The sequence below is a fragment of the Lithobates pipiens genome, unplaced genomic scaffold (genome assembly GCF_037356315.1).
Source record: "Lithobates pipiens isolate NorthernLeopardFrog02 unplaced genomic scaffold, aLitPip1_a1.2 Scaffold_13, whole genome shotgun sequence".
Lineage (NCBI taxonomy): Eukaryota > Metazoa > Chordata > Amphibia > Anura > Ranidae > Lithobates > Lithobates pipiens.
In genome coordinates this window covers 467974648-467991352 of record NW_027507718.1, presented here as the reverse complement: position 1 = coordinate 467991352, position 16705 = coordinate 467974648, and positions in this window count along the sequence as shown.

The window sequence follows — 16705 nt, the reverse complement described above, 5'->3', positions numbered from 1 at the left end:
TAGCTGCCTGTCCCGTGTGTGCTCAGAGTAAGACTCCACGACACCTTCCAGTGAGCCTCCTACAACCCATACCCAATGGAGAGGCGCTGGACTCACCTGTCAATGGATTTCATTGTGGAGTTGCCCAACTTCCAAGGCAACACTGTTATCCTTATGGTGGTTGACCGATTCTCAAAGATGTGTCATTGTATTCCACTTAAGAAGTTGCCTACCTTTCGCTTACATGGGCTACCCAAGGTGTTTGTCTCAGACAGGGGCAGTCAGTTTGTCTCCCAGTTCTGGCAAGCCTTTTGTGCACAGTTGGGAATGCAGCTTGCGTTCTCTTCTGCGTATCTGTCAGAAACCATGAAACAGACTGAGACAGAAGTACAATCAAATCACACTTGTTTATTAATAAAAATAAAAAGGTAAATAGGAAAAAGCGTAGTCAAGCATAGCCAGAGTCCAGTAGCCAGATCGGTTTAAACCTTGGTTATACAACATTCCCAAAGGGCAACTAGTAAGAATTAGGAGAAAATGTACAAATGAAGAAGATTATATTTCACAAGCTACTTTCTTAGGAAAGAGATTCAGGAATAAGGGATATACTGAAGAATTCATTAATAAACAAATTGATGTGGTAAAGTCAATGGATAGAACTAAGATGTTGCAAGGAGAAAAATCCACGTCAACGTATGATGGATGCCCCTTCCATAGTTTTAGATTACATTCAACATAAAGAAGTAGAGAGATTAATTAAGAAACACTGGCATATATTGAAAAGCGACAGACACTTGAAGCATATTTTACCAGATGTACCCATTGTATATAAGAGAGCACCCACATTGAGGGATATTATTGTAAAAAACGTAGTAGAACCACCACCTCCCAGTGGATACAATTTTTTCACAGGAAAGGGATTTTATCCCCGCAAGCAATGTTTTGCATGCCGACATTCCAAGAAACCACAAATTAAAAGAAACCATTTTACATCCACTCACACTGGCCAAAATTACCCCATTAAGGATTTTATTAGTTGTCACACTGAGGGAGTAGTGCATGTTATACAATCTAGTTGTAATCTACAATATGTGGGAAGGACGAAAAGAACATTAATGGTTAGAATAAGGGAGCATATTCAAAATATTTTGAAGGGCTTCCCAAAACATCATGTAAGTAGGCATTTTCTACAGGTACATATCCAAGACCCCTCACAATTGCAATTTTAGAGTATTGAGAAGTATAAGAAACTATGGAGCGGGGATCACAAAATTAGATCTATTAGCCAGAAGGAATCCAGATGGATACAATCCTTAAACACTTTAGTATCTGATGGACTCAACATAGAATTTGACCTGAACTGTTTTTTAAGTAATTTTTAATAATTTCTTAAAATTTATGCTATTAGACCTCTTTCATGCTCAGTATCCTTTTATATTGTTTATGGGTTAATTGTTGCCTCTATACCTTTTAAAACCATCATTACTTTTATTTGTATATGGTAAAATGGTGACATTACCATTAATATTTGGATTAGGATTAGCTGTACCGCAGGATTGGTTTGTTTACCCACCAAAAACATGGCCGCCATTATAGCATATATCTGTTTTTATACCATCCAAATATGACAGCCTCCATGTTGGCGACGTAACTCCAACAAAATGGCTGCTGACGCATTTCCTGTCTTTGCACATAAATTGATGTAGCTTTCAACCAATCCGGTTTCCCTGATGAAGTCACGTGTCATGACATAATGCATAGGGAGTGGCCGGAGATCGCATGAACCGGAAGTGACGTAAGAGGCGTCTGCAACGCCATGTGTTTACATTTCTACCATTTTTAAATTGTTTCTTTGCAAGTGTCCACTTGGCCATTAAATAAATGAGTTCATTTATACGTCTTTGCACTATGGGAGCTTCTTCTTTTTTATTCCTTGTACATGCTTTTTGTTTGTGAATGAGCATGTTGAGACCCATCACTTACAGTTAGAGCACATCATATGAAAAGGCACCATTAACCACCATCAGCCATCACTGGATCTAAACACCTGGAGATTCGTGGATGTCCCCCAGCTATATGCTTTGTTAAGGCTGTATGTATTTCTTACTGAGGTAAGAGTCCATTGAGCACTGAGTGGCTTTCACAGAGATGTGTTATTGAACATTCTGTTTAAGATCATCATTCATTTATCTACTATAAATATAGCGGACTATTTTTCAAAAATATTTTTTCAAAATATATAATTTTTTTTAAGCATACTGCATCATTAACATTGCTGTGTAATCCTAGAGTTTGTAATTATCTGGGACTTTTCCTGCAATATTAATAATGTTTACATATATATTTGCGCTTTAAGTCAGCAACTGTTTGATATAATTTTGCAGAATTTTTGCACGTTGGTTTTTCTTATTTTGCACAGGTTTATTCGCATATTTTGCACAGGATTTTGCACAAGAGACACTTATATCCATTTTACATATGAGACACATATTCATCAATTTAGGTAGTATAGATTATTTATTTATTTAACCTATATTGAGAAAGTTGCACTGATCACTTCTACATTTTAGTCTAGCCATGCCTACTGAAGAGCAAATCAGATACCAGCTGCTTTCCTAGTGAATAGAGAACTAGTAAAGGGCCTTTTGGAGTCCTATAAGTTCACTGGGGAAGCTCACACTCCAAGGCATCTGGTCAACAATGTGGGGTAACCATGCTTTTATTTGCAGAAGGTGTAGAGAATTATGATGCCATTTCCCATGATCTGTGACAAAACCACCAAACAAGAATTTGTGCCCCAATTTCCCTCACAGAAGCCTACAGGCACTTAGGACTACCTTTTTAACATTTTATTGTTTTATGGGTCCCTACCCAGATTTGCATATTGTGGCTGTGTACAAAACTTTATGTGAGATCACCGTATTTCTGCTCAGAATAAGGAAAAAATGTGTGGTCAGTGATTTTACAGGGAAAAGCAAACTCTTATGCCCATAGGTACAAGCCAAAAACGTATTAGGGAAAAAAGGCAGCAGATAACTAAAGTGAACATTTTCATTTGCCTCATTGGCAGCCCATGAAGGACAACAGGAGATAGTCTGTGCATATTCTAAATAGAAGCTCGGATGAGTTAGGCCAATGCAGGCACTGTCAAGCCCCTAACTCTCATCCACTGCAACATTACATATATAGACCATGTAGTAGGTGAAGCATGGCCAGTGTGTTTTACCTGAATAACCCCCTACACCAATGCCTGACACCTTGACAGGTAGGATGAGCTCAGACATGTTAGGATTCTAGCTCAAACCCACCTGAGCTATCTTGCCAGGAAGCTATCACTGCAGGCCACCAATCATAAGTAGTTGAGGCATTCCCTGTCCTGGAACTGAACTTCTACAAGGGGCATGTATACACCAGTGGTCTGCAGTGATACCTTCTTGGCAAAATGGCTCAGGCAGGTTTGGGCTAGGATCCAAACATGCCTGAGCTCATCCCTACTTGGCATGAGACAATTCTTAAACAGAAATTGAAGCCAATAAAAGCTAAAAAATGATCATAGAATTCAATGACACATATAAAAAAGTGTAGCAATTAATCTGTTCCAGAAGGACTCACTGGGTCGTATCTTCCTTTTATGTATCAATGGTAATGATTAGTTGTGATGTTTTGTAATATATTATTATTTCTTTACTCAACACTAAACTTCCACCTCCTATTTCCTCATATATTGGTTTCAATAAACGAAGCCAACTGAGTATTTCCTTTTTGAATGATTCATGTCTAGAGAGGCAATTAGTGGATCAATTCCCATTGTTTTCTTCTTAATTTAATAATAGAGAGAGCGCTATTGCATAAAAGAATTAATTAAAAATGTATCTGAAAATAATAATATTACAAGTTCTTGCCTTCCAAGCATGACCAATAGTTTAAAGACTCATGAATATTGTAGTGGAAGTCACATGCAGATCTCTGCGGAATGAGCCCTATAAAAGAATATCAATCATTCTAATCTGAATAGTAAATTACTGGCTGATATAAATCGCTTTTCATGCATGAACAACAGAAAAAGAATGTTACCTGTTTACTTCCTTCAACAGATTTTTTCTACTTCAAGGAAACCTATAATATGAGATATATGTACAGAGGATAGTTGCCTGACTGTCTCTGGCCTCAAAACTTTATGGCTAACTGAACTAAAACCATTATAAACTGGTTTAGACCTGGTTCATATTACTGTGTGCTAGGAGTGTGAACAAAATCTTGCATTCTTGACCTACAGAGAAATTCCATCCTCTTTAGCAGATGTATGGAATGTCATGAATTCTTTATTGTACCCACATGCCTTGGCAAGCACGCACAGTGCGTGAAGATTTTAAAAAGGGTTGGGGAATACCAGACCTGAAATGAATGTGCTGCCCTTCACACAACATGCATGCGCAAATGTACAGGTGTGAACCAAGGCTCTCCTGTGCATCTGTGATTAGGATAGGGGAGTCCAAAGTACCATATTTCACTCATCAAACTTTTTTTTTTTTAACCTCCCTAGACATTTTTTTTTTTTTTTTTAAATTTGGGATAGAGTGGGAAAAATGTAAAAAATGTTCTCAGGATTTGATTTTATCTTTAACCCCCTTTGTCTCTGTGACCCCCATACACTAGATAGAAGGTACAGTTGTCACCAGTAGCCCCCATTGGAGAGATCTTTTATCACTTTATCACTCTGATGGTGAGTGATGTGGAAATTACCCCAGTGGGGCACATACTGCAATAAAATCTTGACAGAGTGTCACATATCTGGTTGGTGAGCCTGACGTGGAGAGGAAGACCTTTCATACAGCTCCGGCTCAAGGACCACTGATGGTGCATGGTGGGGTAAGAGTGCCTAGGATTGGTCCAGTAGCCTATGCGAGTAGTACCCAGGAACCCACAGGGAGGAAGCCAGGATTGGCTGATAGTAGGCAGATGAGGCAGGGCTTGATGACAGACTGTGGATGTACAACAGGAAGCAGGAGCCTGAAGACGCTGAGCTGGACTGAAGGAGCTGCAGCAGACTGGAGGAGCTGGAAGCAGGGTCAAACGAGCTGGGTCAGTAACGGGTGGGCAGATCAGGCATATAAACCGCAGGCAGCAGTGTAGTCAGGTCACAGGCAGAGTTGGCAACAGATGCAGGATCAAACAGGAGCAGCAGGCAGAGACAGAATCCAGGGGTTGGAGCAGGTAACAGACAGAAATTTTTTCGGGAGCAAGCCGGGTCAGGATCAGAAGTCAAAAACAGGAATCAGGAACATACACAGAACACTGTAGACCAAACAGCAATTAGCCAGTACTGAAGCTCCTTTTAAATAGGCCATTTGGCACCAGTCTTGGTGACAAATGCATGCACACGAATGTGCGGTCGAGTTCGCGCATGTGCGTTCTGCTCATTCTTTGTTGGTGTATGCACATATGTATATGTCTGGAAACAGCAGCTGTACTATGCTGACGCCTTTCCTGACACAGAGGCTCTAACCCTTCCCCACTTATGGAATCTGGATTTGGCCCTTGGGTCAAAGTTTGGAAATCCCTGCTGTAAGTCATTATGATGTCATTAGTTCACCCTATGTGCAGGGAAAAGGAGGAGGTGAGTCAAAAGAAAAGTCATTTAGCAGACCCCTTAACATATTGTGGATATCCACTATAGTGCAAAAAATAGATAAGAGGGATGGCTTCAACAAAACTCACTTTTCTTTGATGGAAGAAAATATCCTTTAACTGTCAACTTTATTCTCCAGAATAATAGATGGCTTGCTGCGTTAATGTGCTGTTTTGTTTATTTTAAAATGAAGACCATGTGCTACATATTAAGATGTCTACTAGTTACAATGCTTTCAGTCTATTATGTTCTGTATTTAATTTGCTGTTCAGTATAGATCAGAGCCACTCTACCCAGAAATAAACTGTATTGAGGTTTCTATCTTTAACATATAATTCTAGTATACACTTACGTAAACAGCTTTAGGAAATGACACACTTAACAACTATTAACTCATGAAATTGACTGTTTACTTAGTGGCTACAAATAGCACAAGCTGGAAGCAATCTATAGTTGTTTATTTAAGATTAAAGAATCAAATCACGTTTCCTTATATGAAAAAACAAGAGAATGACAACTATCATGACAGATAAGTAATGTATTCAAAATTTCATAAGTGATACACTCACTCATACAAACTGCAGATCATGGAAGTACAGTTATTTTGAATGGAAAGCCTTTATTGCTTTGTTTTTTAAATAACACAAAAGTGTCAAAACTACTACTTTGAAATGTCTATGGTATTAAGAAATAAGGATGTAAAGAGATTTAAAGCGGAGGTCCACCCTAAAATGGACCTCCGCTCATCGGAATCCCCCCCCCCTCCGGCGCCACAATCGGCACCTTTCAGGGGGGAGGGGGGTGCAGTTACCTGGATAATCCAGGTAACTGCACCCACTTCCGGGCTAGCTCTCTGCGGAAAGGGGCGTACGTTACGCCCCTTTCCGCAAGCGCCCGCCCCCTTCAGCAAGTGCCCCGCTGCCTGCTGGGAAACACACAGCTCCCAGAGGCAGCGGGGACCGTCCGGATTGCGCCGCGCGGCTCGCGCATGCGCAGTAGGGAACCGGGAAATGAAGCCGAAAGGCTCCATTTCCTGATTCCCATACCCAAGATGGCGGCGGCAGGACCCGACAGACGAGCGAGCGATCGGCTTCGGGTGCCGACATCGCGGGCGCGCTGGACAGGTAAGTGTCACTATTTAAAAGTCAGCAGCTGCAGTATTTGTAGCTGCTGGCTTTTAAAAAAAAAAAAAAAAACGCGGAGTCCCGGTGGACTCCCGCTTTAAGATGAAATACACACCATGATTCCTTGTGTTGTCTTCAAGCTAAAACTGCTGTTTTGCAGTGTTAGTTTTTTTGAAAACTATAATCACTCACTGGTACAGCAACTCTGATTTGTTGCTGATGTGTGAGAGATATGATTATGAGCAAAAAGGTATATGTTGTATAGAATGCTGCTAGAGCAGGCCTCCCATTTTCATGCAGAAACAATATTAGCTCTGTATAAGGTTTTATTTTGAGATAATAAAAAAAGGTTTATTCTGCAGTATGTGGGCACTTATATATTTTAAAGCAGTAACCAGTAGCGGGCCACAATGAGTGCAGCCACAATGAGTGCAGCGGGCGGATGACAGGTCTGTGTCCACTCTGCATATGTAGACCAGGCACAGATGCAGCCCGCTCTACCCTAAATTCCCTCTCATCTGTCCAAACAGAAGGGGACAGATCCCCTTCAGTTTTTTTAAGCAGATCGGATTGCAGATAATCGGGCGTAAGCAGACACAAGTCTGTTTACATCTGCCGCTCTATAGAGGTGAATGGAGAGTCCAATTGGGTCTGCCTAAAAAACAGACAGGCAGACCCAATCAGACCGAGCGTGTGAAAGGGGCCTAAGGCTGCTTTCACACAGAGGCACAGCAGTTTACCTGCATCTCAACTGACCTTGATCTTCACTTCTTTCTCAGGATTCCTGCAGCTGGTTGCTGCTGTCCCCCTGGTGGTTATAACTGGTGGCTGCTGCTGGCTGTCCTCCAGGGCTGGTACTGCTGTTGAGTACTGTGGACAGGTGCTGGTATTGCTGGCTGGTACTGCTGTTGGGTACTCCCTGCTGGTACTGCTGGCAGATACCGCTGGCTGGTACTGCTGGTTGGTACTGCTGGCAGGTATGGGTACTGCTGGCTGGTACTGCTGCCTGGTACTGGTACTGCTGATGGGTACTGGTACTGCTGGCAGGTACTGGTACTGCTGGCTGGTACTGCTGGTTGGTACTGCTGGCAGGTGCTGGTACTGCTGGTGGGTACTGGTACTGCTGGCAGGTACTGGTAGTGCTGGCTGGAACTGCTGGTTGGTACTGTTGGCTGGTACTTGTACTGCTGGCAGGTACTGGTACTGCTAGCTGGTACTTGTACTGCTAGCTGGTACTGCTGGTGGGTACTGGTACTACTGGCGGTTACTGCTGGATGGTACTGGTACAGCTGGCTGGTATTTGTACTGCTGGCTGTTACTGCTGGTGGGTACTGGTACTGCTGACAGGTACTGCTGGCTGGTACTGGTACTGCTGGCTGGTACTTGTACTGCTGGCGGGTACTGGTACTGCTGGCGTTTACTGCTAGTTGGTACTGGTACTGCTGGCGGGTACTGCTGGCAGATACTGGTACTGCTGGCTGGTACTGGTACTGCTGGTGGGTACTGGTAATGCTGGTGGGTACTGATACTGCTGGCTGGTACTGCTGGTGGGTACTGGTACTGCTGACTGGTACTGCTGGCGGGTACTGGTACTGCTGGTGGGTACTGATACTGCTGGTGGGTACTGGTGGCTGGTACTGGTGGCAGGTACTGGTGACTGGTACTGGTGGCTGGTACTGGTGACTGGTACTGGCGGCAAGTACTTGTGACTGGTACTGGTGGCAAGTACCGGGGACTGGTACTGGCGGCAAGTACTGGTGACTGGTACTGGCGGCAAGTACTGGTGACTGGTACTGGTGGCAAGTACTGGTGACTGGTACTGGTGGCTCTGGTACTGGTGTCCACGATTGCAGGTTCCCATGCATTAGTGTGACAGAAGACAGAAGCATGTGGCTGCTGTAGAGAGCAGAGCCGATGCTTCCTGTCTCAGGCGGAGTACATTTGGTATCACTCCGCCTGTGAAGGAGCCGGCGCTATACAGGAAGCATCGGCTGATGCTTGGAGATGGCAGGTTGGGAACCTGTGATCTGGGCTTGCTGACCCGCCATCTCAGAGCAAGACATGGCGGGCCACATTGGAGGGTGCCGCGGGCCACACAGTGATTGGGCACCCTTGTTTTAAGGCAATATGAAACCACTGTGTGCTGGACTGGCTTTTACCATAATGTGCAAGTTTGCATGCCAAGCTTGCACATTATGTCACCCTTACTTTACAAGTGTGCTTTTCCAGCGCTGTGCAATCCAGGTTTTGTCCTCCAACAATGCCACTGATGTTGTAACTCTTTTGCATGCCCTCAGGATGTAACCATCATCCCATGCGCTGTTGAGTGTATATAGTAAAAAATTATCACTAGGGGAAAGGGGGTATAGGTCTCTTGACTAACGGGCATCCTCTTTGGCCATTGGGTGGTCACTAATGTTGTAATTCCTTTGTTGTAGCCATCATCCCATGCGCTGTCTAGTGTACATAGTAAAAAATTATCTCTAGAGGAAAGAGGTAGAAATCGCTACTTTCTAGCATTTTGATTTATTCCACTTTGATAATTAAAAATCTAAAAAAGTGATCTAAAGTTGTCTAAATACTGTCACTTTCACTGCTGTTAGTGATATTCGTTTTTTTGGGATTTACTTATGGGCCCATCATGGATTCCTTTATTCCCTTATTTTTTGGTATTTGTCTAATAAGTACAACTTGTTTTTTTCTCTATTCATGCCACCGTGCTTTATTTTGTTAAGAAACCACTGTGAACCCCCCCCTAGCATTTCTAGCCATAACAATCTTGAGTAAGGGTCAGATGATACATATAACATTTTTTTCCAGGAATACGTCTGCTCTTAGCTCAGAAATGTAAGTGGGAGATTGTGCTTAGCTAAGAAAGCCCCTCCACTTCTCCAGATTAAAGAAAAAAAATGCCCACGAGGACTTCTAGGATGTATGAATTTTGGCCTAGGCCTGAAAGCAGGGATCAACTGAAAAAAATGTAAAAAGAAAGTTTAAAACAATTAAATACAGTATAATATACCTTCCTATCTATTTACTAAGGCTAGCATCATAAGAGTTGAAAATAGGTAATTTTGATAGAGAGTGTAAAGTTCTGCTTTAATGTCTGAACAACATAGAGTCAGGTACCTAAGCTACACATCTACCAAATTGTTAATCAGGCATAAATCTGACCCTGTTGTATTGTATTAAAATAATATATGCTGATAAAACTGTCTTTCTGTGGAACATATGGGCCATTAGTGTAAATAGTGTATGTTTTTCTTCTAAACTATGAATTATTGTTGCTTTAAAGTATCATAATTTGTAATAAAACATCAATCTTGTTCCGTAAAAAAATAACTGTTAAGTCTGCACTTTATGTTGTGGAACAAGATGTAAAATTTACTACGACATAAAACACCACATGTCAGGAAAAGATAATTAGCTTCAGCAACATAATTCTAAAGGCACGCTCTCTGTAGGTTTTATGTGTAATTAAATGTCTTTAGTTAAAAAAAAAATGCTGATTAACAGTCCTTTAGACATTTTTGGGAAGGGTGCTACTCCATTAAGAACTGGGAGGACAGGTGAAGATGAGTGAAGTATGCCCTTTACCATTATACATCTGCTCAACCCTTTAAAAGTTTAGTTTCAGAAGGCACTGGAGGGCCATAAAGTCTACAGGGAAGTTTATTCTGCCAGCAGAATGGACATACAGCTTATCAACAGCTAGACATGGCTCAGAACTAGGCAGTTTGGGCTCTAATCCTATCAATATATAAGTAGGAGGGGATGTTGGAGATCATATAGTGCAGAAAAAAATCACAGCACTTAAGTGAGCACATTTGCATTTGGAAGGAGCTTACAGCTTAATGATCCCACCATAGTCATAAACTATAGTTTTAATTTTGAATAAAATCTAATTGAACTGAAAGTATTCTTCCATGCTGTTGCATATTATGTGTAGAAAAAGCAAAGAAGTAGATGAAAAAATTGCTACATAGCATGCATAAATAATACTTTATGCCAACACTGCTTACCAATTAGGGTAGTGTCACTCTAGCCCCTATACAGCATATAAACAAAAAGGCGCCTGAGTGACAATTGTGGGGAAAAGGACGGCCATATGAGTGATACAGAATACAATGTTCAGGTTAACAAAATAATATGTACTTTATTAGGATAAAAAATATCATTTAGATCTGCCTCTAATAAGGAAAGAGGCAATTGAGATCTAAGTCTTGGTATGTGTGTAGCGCCCTCTATCTTTAGGTAGGTGCTAGTGTAGTGGGTTTTTGTGTATACTGCCAGTGAAGGTAAATTTAGGCCGGCCTATCAGTGAGTTAGGCCTGTTTGTTTTTGATCGGGGGCAGGGGAGTGGTTTTAGTGTAGCAGCAGGTGACTGACACGTGCCTCATCTCTCCTCTGTTTCCAGGGAGAAGATTCGGGAAAAGTGGCAGGGCAGAGAGCTGGAGTGACATGGGATGCATGTGGGAGCCCTGATAAATCCCCAACTAGGATTGGCAGGGGGCAGGCCTCCTATATATACCCATGATCAGCCTGCTGTGGGGGGTGGGGGGGAGTTGTCTGGTTGATGAACTGAATGATGAGTGTTAGACTGTCATGGTCTGAGGGAACTCCTTTTCTGGGGGGGGGGGGGGGGGTGTACCTCAGGCCGGGAACTTGGGAGCTGGGAGGGAACAACTCTCTACATGGTAATTGAGGGTTGTCCTGGAACAGGAGCAGGAAAGAGGACAGTTGGGAGCACGTCCAGACAAGTCATTCAAGAGGTATCCATGCTGGGGTCGGTGAAAGAAAAGCACAGTGGAAAGCTCTGGAAGAGACATGGCAGGAGTTGGATGTGGAGCCAGAGGGAGAGATTGTGGGGTTGTTGTGAAGTCAAGTTGCTGCAGCCAGGAGGGCTGGCAGGATTTGCATCAGACATGATGAGATCAGTAGTCCACCAAGTGTCAGTTAGCACATTTATTCTTCTCATCTAAAATGGTTGCTACCTCAAAAGTGACTGCAAAACCATGCCTGAAGCAAGTGATCTAGAAGTATTGTGCTGGAGGAGATGTGCAGAGGAAGAGACTGTCAGATCTAGACTCAACTACTTTTATTCTACTAAGAAGTATTCATTATCTGGGCACCCCATGTCCCTTTTCCCCATCCAAGTTCAATCCCCTAATAAAAACAAAAAAAAACAAGCAAGAGACTATTCATTGTCTGGGAAAGTGTGCCAAAATGGATGTCTGACCAGCAGGGTGAAATGTGTGGATGCTAGAACACGCAGCAACCCCACGGGGGCACAGCTACATGTGCTTAACGGGCACTTTGCAAAGTGACCCTGCAAGTATAGCAATCGTAACAAAAAACAAAAACCAGTGACATTGACCACATAACATATAACACAATCGTCAGGATCCAAGATGGTCAGTGTACAAATGGTCAAACCATTGCAAAGGCCGTATTATGGTAAAGAAAATGGTTTATCCACTTGTACAGAGGTCCCTGGGTGCTCAAGCCACTGGAGGGTAGAGGAGGGGAGAAAGGGAAGGGGAGAGGAGGAGCCAAAAGGAGAAAATTATGAAATGGATTCCATTTTTAGACCATCATTAAAAAAGGAAATGCCGGTAACTTCATATATATTCTAAGTCTGATGAGCTGCTTGATTCCAAGGTAGACAGATGTCACAACTCCACAATGACAGTTCATTCATGAATAAGTGCTTTAAACTGGAATAAGCTCCTATGGTTTACTGCCTAATATGATGGAATGACACGTGGATCATCATCGAGAATCCTATTGCCTTCAAAACACAGTCAATTACTGAGGAAGTGCCACTGCTAAAACCGATATATATCACAAAGGTCCGCTGTGTTCATAGCCACCAGTCAGATATACTGCCATACATGTGTGTATGGGCAATTTGCAGATTGGCTTGTTGCGCTTTGGATAGTGAACAACCAACATAACCTTACCGGATGTAGACGCTCTTGGAGCCATGTTACAGGAAAGTAAGTATTGCTACATTACCCTCGTGGTATCCTGCGCTTGGACAGTTCACCCTTCTGTATGTTTACTCCAGCAAGTGGAGTAATACTCCACATCTATTGGTCATGAAAACATCCTCATTGTGCTGCCTGAACATTCCCAGGTCTCCACAACTGCCTCACCATCCCTGGCTTTCACTGGCTCCCTCCCAAGACATGCTAAATGTGGCATCACGTGACGCTGATGATGTCAACGCATTTCACTTTTGGATCACGTAGCTTTGTCTGGATGTTGGGGCGGTTCACCAAATGTTCCTTATCACTGCGTCCCCGCCATGGCTGGTATCCGTCCCGATGTCAATTGTTAAAAGAACGTACTGTTTTTGTCTCTTTATTCACATACCCGACTTTTCGTTTGCATTGATAGACTCAAATAAGTTTTCTGCATATATTGGGGAATATTAATAGAAAAGTAAAAAGAAAGAAAAAGAAACAGGTATATGCAGAAAATATATACAAGGATATTTATTTTATCCTACTAGAGGAAAGAATATAGAGGGAAAAAACCCAGCACACAAGCAGTGAAAATATTGGAAACGGAGGGACACAGACATAGACACAATGATTCTATATAGATATAGGGCCATACACGAGACTTAAAATTCCAGTGCGGGAAACCCTACGAATGAGGGCCGCTCAAAGATTCTGTACCCCACTGGTTGCCTTTGCCTTGCAAGTCCTCTGACACCTCTGACACGCTGAGCTCTACATTTCTGTTATAAACAAAATAATTTAAAGGCACACACACGCAAAGTAGACTAGTGGGATTTGTTTACTGGCAAATCCATGGCAATGAGTTCAGCAAAAACAAGTTTGTAACATACTATAGGTAAGACACGGTAAATAATCTGTTAAAAAAACAATTAAGAAATTAGCAAGAACATATAACCAGCAGGATTTAATCCTGTATGGAGTCTATAGCTACAGGCCAAAAGGGGTAGAGAAGTGACTAGGCTTTCATCAAACCTCTCCCTTTTATCCCAAAACCACAATCCCAGTAATATGTAAACTCAAAATTGACACTAAGTAAACACTATAGAGCAGGGGTCTCAAACTGGTGGCCCTCCAGCTTTTGCAAAACTACAAGTCCCATGAGGCAAGGCTGATAGTTACAAGCATGAATCCCACAGGCAGAGGCATGTTGGGACTTGTAGTTTCGTAACAGCTGGAGGGCTGACAATTTGAGACCCCGGCTATAGAGTTTTTATCCCTATTTTCTAACAACTAAAGTCCTTGGTTACCGTTTGGGAAAGTTTTTTTTATCGTGTGTGTGTGTGTGTGTGTGTGTGTGTGAGGGGGGCAGATATACTGTAGTCCTTTAAAGAGGAAGGCTAGGAGGAAGGCTTGAGTCTTCATCTCATCTAGCTCTTTAAGATGTGCTCAATGTGTTCTGGCAAGCAAGATGTACACTAGATTCTCTCATTTTAGATTAAAGTGTACCAAGGGTCCCCTTGCAAGCTTGGTAAAGTGAATAAGGCAAAAGTGTCTGCATGCAGTGTAGTATAGAATGAATGGGCAAGTGCCCGCTCACCAATCCCAGCAACCTTCTATGATGAAGAGTGGTGTGAGAGACCCGCAGCAGGCCTCTGCAGAGTGTAATTCAAGGGACAGTGCCTGACACTGCATCGCTCCGCGCTGCCGTCCAGCTGGCTCTAGCATTGATGTGCTGAGGACAGCCCACAGGCTGCCACCGAACACTCAGATGTGGCTGGCAACGGATGCACCTGCACCCACTTACGATGACTATTTCTCTATAGCACAGGCTGCAGCTGGCCACAGCACAATCTACTGCACGAGTCACTGCTTGCAGATCCAGGCTGTGGTCCCAAGAGAGCGACCCTTCCTCTCACAGGCTTTATATTACCTCCACCAGCATTCTGTTCTCTCTTCTGAAAAGCCTGGCTCTTCAGACTATATGTCCCAAGATGCTTTGCTCCACTTTCAGGTCTTATTCACTCTGCCTTCAGGATTTGATGACATAGAGTCCAGGCTGAGCATTAGGAGGGAACAGTCTCCCCGTAGCAAGTGCTGCAAAGTGTCTTCTGATAATGAAGGCAATATTAGTCAGCTCCTGGTTACATATGAATTAATGCTATGCACAATGCTACAGACTAAAACGTATGCTTGAAAAGATTTGTTTTTGTTACTGGGTGCCCTAGTGGCATCAATCACCACACACCATTTGCCCCGCAAACTAATCACCATGTTCATTTTTAAACATTGTAACTTGAAAATGTTTTACTTACCTAAATCCATGGTCACTTAATGTGAGGTTTGAGTCTTCTCTCTTTTAGACTGCATAGTGGGAAGGTTCCTATTCAGTATTCGACTGCCCTCTCCATCCAGAAAACTGCACAGCAAGGTGGCTTGAAGAGGAGTGGACCAGTGAGTGGTGTGTACAGAATGTACTCAATGACTTTTCTCCACTCTTAAGAAGCCTCAGGTGAGTGAAAAGGAGTTTTAAAGCTTTGTTAAAAAAAGAAAAATTGTTGAAGGGGTGGAGTTGAAAGGGTAGTGCTGGGAGAGGAGGTTTATTTTGTCAGTAAATGGGCTTTAAAGTATCTCTGGAAGAGCCTGGAGACTCAGTTGGAGGATGCAACTACGGGTCACAGTATTGCCGGATCGGCTTAAGGAAACTGGTACTGTGTGACAACTCTTTAATTTCTCAACAAGTTGCTGGTTGTGTTTTCCTGTGGCAGAGGATTTCACAACAATTTCATTTGAATTGACAAGTCTGTGGCTGAGACTTTGTTCGAGCATCTCATCGGCTGCTAGGTCAGTGAGAGAGGCCTATCTGGTGGTTGCCAGATCCAGCCTGTTTTAAGTTTGTTTCTCATATTATTATCTTGATAGGTAATAGCAGAATGTAAAAATGTGCTTCAATTTGTTCAGTGGGAGTTTTTATTTTTTTATTATGACACTTCTTATCTGTCCAGTGGGCTGCCAATAGTGTAAGTAAGGAGGGGATGGCCAAAGTTAACACACATTATTTATGCATTCAGTTCTCAATGAAGTGGAGAGGGTTACCTGTCCAAAACATCTCCCCTCCCCCTTAAATTTTTGCAATGGGCCATCAGATGTGGTGAGGAATCTGATAAGTGGACCTTATAATTTTGTCTTTAAATACTAATTTCAATAAATGTTATATTTATGTTGGTCAAAATGGTTGTGTCTAATCTGCTTGCAATATAAATACTGTGCCAAAGACTAAATGGAAGAAGACCACCTGCTGACATCCCTAATAAACTGTATAGTAGGCCAATTTTTCCTTCATTGTGGGACTTTTAGAGGCAGGAGTCTTCAAATACGTTTTTTGTATCAAAGTATACATTTTATTAGAAAAGTTAAAACATGAAAACCAATAAAACTATATGGATGCACAACTGCTGATTCATGATATACAGAAAAATACAACGATATATACAAACACAATAGGAATCGTAGCACCACACTAGTACATCCTGTGTAGTGAAATTGAAACCAAGAAAGGCAGATGCGTTTCAAGGTAATTAAAGAGTAAAACCTCTTCTTCAGGGGTAGATAGCGTAGTATATATCCTCATTGTATATTGTTGTACATCAATCTGCTTGCAATGTTTATGTGCAAAATTACAATTTTTTTTCTTGTTTGACTCCACAGTTTCCTTCAATGCCACAGGAATGGCAGACTGTGGCCTCCCACTTTGCCCCCTGTTGGGACTTTCCCAACTGTGGAGGTGCAATTGATGGGAATCATGTCCACATAGTCCCACCCCCCAACTTGGGGTCATACTATTATAATTACAAGGGTTATAATAGTATATTGATGTTGGCGGTGGTGTCAGATACTTCGGAGTTCCTCTATGTGGACGTGAGGAAAAATGGCCAGATGTCGGATGGTGGAGTAATCGCCCAGATGGAGTTCTACTGGCGTCTCCGTTACATCGGAGGGGGGTGAGG